Here is an 8,381-nt window from a genome sequence, read left to right on the forward strand (position 1 = left end):
CCCCTGCCAGTGGCGGACTCCCTCAGACGTCGGTGCGTTGGTGGTTCTTTGTGTCCGGGGATGGGCGTCCAGGTACACACCGGCTCACTCCTTGGTGGCTGCTTATCGGGGCCTGGAGCCTGGGGCTTGCTCGGGCCACTTCGGAGGTGGGGTGCCCCCGGCCTCTCGGCCTGGGGCTCGGTCACTCAGGCACGGCTGGCTGCCGGCGGAGCTCACGGGCGCGTCACTGCAACTCCCCCTGGCTTCTGCTCCGCGGCTGCTGAGTGAGCCCTCATCTGGGACTCTCCTCAGCTCTTTCTGGGACAGTGGCGCGGCTGCCCCTCTGTTGGTCTTCCTTGGTCTCTTGTGTTCTGGGGGCCTCTGGATGTCTGGAGTTTTGATCTCCTCCATACCTGCTTCATGCCCTGGAGGACGGGGCTGTGGCCCCCCCACACCCTCTAGCAGATCATTACATGAAGGAACCTTTTAAAAAAACAAAAAACAAGCGCGTCCATGTTCACAGGTGTACACACGGGTGATCACACCCACAAACTACACCCTTTTTGGCTCCTACCTCAAAGCACACTGTGTTCTGTTGATCTTATGTGCTGCACAATAATGTTTAATATTTAGTATTTACTGTCATATTCCCATATATCATTGTGATGTTGTTTATTCTATTACTCTTCTTCTCTTCTGCTTGTTTTCTGTATTTCTTTCTCAGCAGGTGACCCAGGTGATTGATATATGCATTTTTTTTTCTTTTTTTCTTCTTTTTTTTTCTTTTTCTGCTCATTCTGTTGGTTTTTGGTTTTTGCCCTTCTCCCCCGTCCCTCTTCTCAGCTGTTTCTCTTTCCCTCTTTCTTTCTCCCCTTCTTTCCCCCAGTCAAGTCTGTCCCATGTTCAGTAAGTGAAAATAAAATAAACAATAAAAGGTGAATCAAATGGACAAAAAAAAAAAAAAAAAAAAAAAAAGAGCGAGGGTCGGAGCAACCTGGCATCAGTGCTGCTGCTACAGGTTCATCCACCAATGGGCATTCTGCTGTTTCAGCTCCCGTGACTGAGAGACTGATTTATATTCCTCGGGAGAGGAAGTGCCCATGGTTCAACGGTAAGACTGGTATAGGTATTGCCGAATGGGTGGAAGAGGTGCAGGCCTGTTTGAGGGTACGACATCTTTCGCCAGCCGACCAAGCCCTTTTCATCTATGATCATCTAGAAGGCGAGCCCAGAGAAGAGATTAAATATCGGCTTCCAGAGCAGAAAGACGATCCCGAAAAGATTCTGACTATTTTACAGGAACTGTATGGGTGTACTAAGCAGTGTTGCCAACTTAGCGACTTTGTCGCTATATTTAGCGAGTTTTCAGACCCCTTAGCGACTTTTTTTCTAAAAAAAGTCACTAAAAAAAAGACGTGAAAGTGCGTATCGCTTTTACCCTAAATATGCAGCGGGTGCTGTAACGCAGTCAGTTCTTCTTTTACTCTTTTACTCTTATGCTGTTTTGTGGATCACAAGGTTTAAAACTACTTATAAACACACACACACACAAAGTAACTCCACCAGAGTGCCTATTTCGGGTCACTTTTGCCAAGCCCGGGTAAAGGAGCAGGGTTGGAATTGTGACATTAAAAAAACAATAATTGCTAAAAGAAATTTAATTTGTAGTTCTAAATAAACTCTAAATGCATTTAGGACGTTTTTTACTCACTTTATGTCTCTTCCACGATGTTATTTCTCTCTCCAACAACATAGGTTACAATTAGATTAGCATGACCAATTATGCAAATCAGGCGATGACGTCATTTAGCGACTTCTAGCGACTTTTAGGACAACCAATAGCGATTTCCTTACTGAGGATTTGGCAACACTGGTACTAAGTCATATGTCTCTTTGTAGGAAGAGTTGTTTTCAAGATGACAGCAGGAGGGAGAAACATTGCAAGAGTTTTCGCATGCTCTTACAGTATGTGCCTCATGGATAGAGTTGTAAAACAGTCCCCTCATGTTCTGCTGAACAAAGATATGTTGCTTAGAGACCAATTTATTGAAAATGTGCTTGATTGTTTCTTACGCAGAGAATTAAAACAGTATGTCCGCAGCCACCCTACTGCCACCTTGATGGATGTTCGTCGTGAGGCTATATTATGGGAGCGTGGAGGTATGTCAGGGGGCGGGACGGATAGACATTACTCCCCAGAAGGTTGGGCATTTTGCCAGAGAGTGCCCTGGTGAGCCCACAGTCATGCCTGTGCAGTGAGCTGGTACAGCAACGCAAGCCAGTTTAAGTGATGTTGTTTGTTCTTCCATGCAGGAAAACTTCCACCCCCTGAACCATTGAGCCAAAGTTCAGGTGGGGGCATCCTAGGCTCAGAGTCTGTACTACCTGACCCGTTGCTGCAGGTTACTGGTAGGAAACCAGTAACCTGTTAATGGTTTTAACAACGGGGGTTACTTGTAGGAAACCAGTAACCCCCGCTGTTAAAACCATTACTTCGGTCTTCCCTGGGTATGCATTGTCTGACCTTCGTATGTTGCAGGAGACTGACCCCATGATCAGGGAGTTTCTACAATTTTGGAGGCGGGGCCCTGATGCCAAGGAGCGTGGTCACTCTTCAAGGCTGGCCCTCGGGTTGGTCAGGCAATGGAATAGGTTAGTGGAGCGGGATGGTGTGTTATATCGGAAGTTCTGTCATCCAAGGAGAGGAGAGACACTGCAGGTATTGCTGCCCAAGTCCCTTCAGGGTCAAGTTTTGCAACATGTGCGCCAGGAGCATGGTTATCAGGGTGTTCGGAGCACGGTAGATGTGGTTTCTCAATGATGCTACTGGGTAGGGATGTATAGAGACATCCAACGGTGGTGCCAGAAGTGTGAGCGATGCCAGTCGGCTAAAGATGCACCAACCCATCTTAATGTGTGTGTGGGCCATTTGCCCGCACCGAAACCGAAGCAAATCCCTGTAGCTGATTGGCATAAGACGCGCCACGACCAGCAAGCCAAGGATGCTCCCCTGCGAGAAGGTCAACTGGTTTATCTGAAGAAAGTTGGACTCAGAGGTCGTGATAAAATTAAGGGTGCTTCGAGTTCAGTGGTGTATAAAGTGCTTAAGGTCCCTGACCAAAAAGGGTCAGTGTACACTATTGCTCCGGTAGATAACCTGAGTCACGCGAAACATGTCCACCATTCACTACTAAAGAATAAGGTGGAAGGTGTGACTACCTGCGCTCCCAGTGCTCTGATCCAAACATTAGAAACTGCCCCTGTAGAAGAACCGATGCAAGGTGGCGAGTGGTTTTTATTGGTCTCTGAACCTACTCCAGCCCCAAACAGTTGCCAACTAAGACCAGAGAATCCTAGCCCTCGTAGACCAGACGAGCTAGAACCCTCAACCATGGCTGTTCAGAGAGGAAACATCAGTCCTGGTTTCTCCTGACAGATTGAAGGTCAAGATGGCGCCTGTGTTTGGCTGTGCTGCTGCCTTCGTCCGTGTGTTTGTTTATTTTATATGCTATGCAAGTGTTTTTGTTACAGTTTTTTCTGGTGTCACCTCCCTTTGGATTTATGATCGTCATGCATTGCTAGCGATCAAATCTGCAATGTATAGCTTTCAGAGTCAACGAAACGAGGCTGTTTTCCTACCGCCGTTAGAGCGCAACGCAGCACCAGGTCTACCTCCACTCTTGCCGGTTAGCTCATTTTTGCTTCAGCGGCCTCGTCGGAGAAAGCAGGGGAAGCGAGCCAGCCTTCACGTCCTGCTCCGTCGTCTTCGGAAAGAGATGGACCTTTGGGGGCTCTATTCCTGGGTTGCTACCGGTGAGATTCGGCTGAAACTTGTCGGAACTGGATTAATCCCCACAACCCACTATGTTTACCACCCAGGCTGTCATCTGAAAGCATGGAAAGCCAAGCCTTATCGCGGCAGGAACCCTGTTTTGCTGCGCGGCTTACCGCATAGCGCAGACTTTGTCCTTGGAAACTCTACCCCTGTCCTGGTGAGTCGCAGCCTTAAATGGATGTTAATTAATGCCCGCTCAATCGCCAATAAGTCTTATATTTTAAATGACTTGTTCTGCTCTGAGAAGCTTGACTTCATGTTTATCTCTGAGACATGGCAACATGAGAATGAAGTCTCACATCTTTTAGAGCTTTGTCCCGCTGACTGCTCATTTCTCTGTGCACCTTGGATATCTGGACGAGGGGGTGGAACAGTGGTAATTTTTTATGCCAGATGATTTCTTCAAGCTGCTACAACTCTTTTGAGATGCTTATGATAAAAATTGGAAGAGAACAGCCCATATACGGCATTTTAATTTATCGTCCACCTGGGTCTGCTGCGTCTTTTTTTGTCAGACCTACAAGACTTTAACTTCCACTATTAAAATGGGCAAGGTTATCATTGTTGGAGATTTCAACATTCATGTGGATGACTCAACAAACAGTACCACTAAGGAGTTTCTGAGCATTATGGACTCTTTCAACTTTGTTCAGCATGTAGCAGGGCCTACTCATACGGCTGGGCACACTCTGGACTTGGTCTTCACCTATGGTGTTTCCCTTGACCACATGAATTTAAATGAAGTTGTTTTTAGGGACCATAAGTCAGTCTCTTTTACTGTATCTGTTAATTCAGAGTCCCATCCTCAAGGTTCTACTAGGCGCAGGCGCTTTATTAACGACTCTATAATTTCTGAGTTTTCCTCTCTTTTTAATTTTAAAAGTTCCTCTAACGAGGTTGAGCTTCTAACTAATTCTTTTAATGAACACTGTCTTACCATTCTAAGTCAGGTTGCTCGGTACCACTTTACAATAAGTCTCCCCTTATAGATGCTAATAAATAGTTTATAGCTATATTATTAATTAATCTGTAAATGCTTTATAAACCATTATTAATGGTTTATTATGCATTAGTTAAGGGTGAGAAAAAGAAAAAAAACTGACCGGTTTCTTGCCAAATAGTGAGCCAAATGTGTTCACCTATATATTTCATCTAGAGTTGCTATATTAAACATTTCAGACTAAGTTACTATCCTGTAAGCACAATCAGCATTTGTAAACATATTTTTTATCATATAAAATTGTACTTCATAAATGCATTATAAATATCCACAACTATCAATCGGAGCTTTGTTGTAAAGTGTAAAGCATAAAACCATTCATTAATGAATAATAAATATTTATAAATGCCACATGGGAGACTTATTGTAAAGTGTAAAGCATAACACCATTTATTAATGAATAATAAATATTTATAAATGCCACATGGGAGACTTATTGTAAAGTGTAAAGCATAAAACCATTTATTAATGACAAATAAACATTTATAAATGCCAAATGGGAGCCTTATTGTAAAGTGTAAAGCATAAAACCATTTATTAATGACAAATAAACATTTATAAATGCCAAATGGGAGCCTTATTGTAAAGTGTAAAGCATAACACCATTTATTAATGACTACTAAACATTTATAAATGACAAAAGATAGCTTTGTCGTAAAGTTTAAAACATGTCAACATTTATTAAGGACTAATAAACATTTATAAATGCCAAATGGGAGCCTTATTGTAAAGTGTAAAGCATAACACCATTTATTAATCACTAATAAACATTTATAAATGACAAAAGATAGCTTTGTCGTAAAGTTTAAAACATGTCAACATTTATTAAGGACTAATAAACATTTATAAATGCCAAATGGGAGCCTTATTGTAAAGTGTAAAGCATAACACCATTTATTAATGACTACTAAACATTTATAAATGACAAAAGATAGCTTTGTCGTAAAGTTTAAAACATGTCAACATTTATTAAGGACTAATAAACATTTATAAATGCCAAATGGGAGCCTTATTGTAAAGTGTAAAGCATAACACCATTTATTAATCACTAATAAACATTTATAAATGACAAAAGATAGCTTTGTCGTAAAGTTTAAAACATGTCAACATTTATTAATCACTAATAAACATTTATAATTGCCAAAAGTGAGTCTTAAATGTATAATGTCACCATTTATAACACTTAGACCTAAATTACAATCAGTGCTTGAAATAACATTTAACTACTGTCAAAAATGTATTGTAAGAGTAACACATGTAACATTAAATGTGTTTTTTAAAACACCAAACAGTCACCCACTCCAAAAAAAGTTCATGCCAGACTGGTTCAAACTGGAAATATTTTTTGTATGTCCTTAAATAAGCGTCCCAGTGGTCCATCAGGGTGTCGCGAACCAAGCCAAGATGACCACTCAAGAACCATCAGGTGTTCCTCCAGCAACTTCTCAATTCGATTTCCTCTTAGTCTACGGACATGTCCTTTGATGGTCATCCAAGCCCTTTCGATATGCTGTGTATGACTGCCAGATTGAGGATCTACACACCACCTGCTGTGATTTACAGTGTAATGTCTGTACCCTATGTTTGTCAAAACATTCTTGTAGGCTCTCCACTCATCACTGATAATGGCACTACCCAACTTAACATGCTGTCTGATCAGAGGAACAAGGTGGCGCCTTGATCGTTTTTCAACAAGTTTTAACACGAGCCTTCGCCTTTTGTCTTTAATTCCCATCATTCCAAATACCCATTTCTTCCTTTTCCATGCATTTCCAAAGCGTCCACGTGCATACTGAAAACAAAAAGAATAAAATTAAACAGAATATCTACAAAGAAACATTCAAAAAGATGGTTGCTTCTACTAATTTTTTTTACTTATGGTAAAGGTTTCCATGTTTAGAGGACACATTCAGATCTGCATTGATTCTAACAAACCTGTCTGAGAGTTTACCAACCTTTCGCTGATGACGGAGACAGCTTTCATCTATAACCACAAATTCTCTGTCACCACCAAGACGGTGTCCATTGTTTATTCTGTGTCTTTTAATTGCACGTATACAAACATGTCGAATGTGTCTTGCCATGCTACTTAGTGTTCTGGAGCTGCCAGCCACTTCATCATCGATCATATCTATTTGTCTGAGCCTGAGCCCTTGTGAAAATCTGTAATAGAAATTGAGGCAATTATTACTTACTGAGGCCCTAATTTTATTTCACAAGTCTCGTATTGGTGTTCAATTATGAAAGGTGCATTGCTATTAATGTCTACATCTACATATACCTGTAAATGAACTTCATCCAACTGAAAAGAGATGTTTTTGATTTCTAAAAGAGGGAGCTAGTTCTAATTGTTCTGGAAACTTTCCTATGACTTGCTCTTTTGCAGCACCTGAGAACATACAAATGAGTTAAGTAAAGAAATGGATCCTTAAACAAGAGCATTAATTGAAAAGATAATCACAAAATTAAGTATGAAGAAAATAATAATGAAAATAGGTTAATGCTCCCTCTTGCATTGATAACCGAAATATTTTGTTATATTTACTACATGCACTACATTATCATGCATTATACATACCACATATATTGGGCTTTCTTCACCACGGAAATCATTTTCATCTTATGGTGACAAACAGGACATCTAAGCTTCTTTTTTAGCAGGTGTTTCTTCTGCAGCCATTTAATGAGCCTTAGTGCCTTATATTTAGTTTGTTTTCCTTCTATTCTGGCGCGCAATCTCATTCCCAGAGACATTCTGGTGGCAAAAAATGAGTAATTTATTTTATTATCACCTCGAAACACCGTAAAATACTCTATGGGAGTCTAGTGCAAATCGGTTAAGAGTTAAAGAACTTCACATGCTATATAAAACAAGCCCTATAATCAAAAATAGTCCCACGCAAAAAAGAGGATTGTCTCACCTGTTATAATGTATCTCCGACTTTGTTATGTAGATCTAACCCACTGGATTCATGCTAAAGAAATATGTTCTGCCGCCAAAGGGAGGGAAAACAAATTTAATTTAAACGCAGAGGAGCTTATACAACCATCCAATCACAGTTAACTTTATTAAGGAAAGCCCCTCCTCTCAGAGCGCGACAGGCAGTGGAGCGCTCTGGAAGGTCAAGCCAAAGGGGCACGAACAGACACACTAAAGGTTCAAGTTCCTGCGCCATGGATGGAGCAGAAGATAAAAATTTGTGTGCGTCTGCGACTTACACAGTTAGCACACGTTCGAAGAGATACAAAAAGCAGAGACTGGATGATCTAGATTGCACTAAGCCAACGACGTCAGCAGTTAGACATGAAGGTGAGTATAATGCTAGCTAGCTAGCTACCGAGCCATTTGGCTGCTAGCTACAGTGGCTAACTAACATCACATAACATGTGAATAGCTCTATTACTATTGGTTATTCCAAACGATTTATATCACTTAGTTGTACAGTATATTTTTAGTTTTGTTTATGTGCATCATTAAATTTATATTAAACACCCTGGTAAGGCAGTACACATAAGAATTATTTGCCTTGTTTTAGAAATGCCTGAACCACCACAGGTGTATATAAC

General features: G+C 41.2%; 1 long non-coding RNA gene across 1 annotated transcript; it reads right to left on the reverse strand.

The window, feature by feature from the left end:
* Positions 1–6,390: 6,390 nt before the first annotated feature.
* Positions 6,391–7,775, reverse strand: LOC308408837. Its single transcript, XR_013973852.1, has 4 exons — positions 7,736–7,775; positions 7,393–7,569; positions 7,096–7,203; positions 6,391–6,977 (listed from the first exon to the last, which is right to left on the reverse strand). It is a non-coding gene; the product is annotated as an uncharacterized lncRNA (long non-coding RNA).
* Between the last annotated feature and the right edge of the window lie 606 nt (positions 7,776–8,381).

The sequence above is a fragment of the Rhamphochromis sp. 'chilingali' genome (assembly GCF_963969265.1).
Source record: "Rhamphochromis sp. 'chilingali' genome assembly, chromosome: 13".
Lineage (NCBI taxonomy): Eukaryota > Metazoa > Chordata > Actinopteri > Cichliformes > Cichlidae > Rhamphochromis > Rhamphochromis sp. 'chilingali'.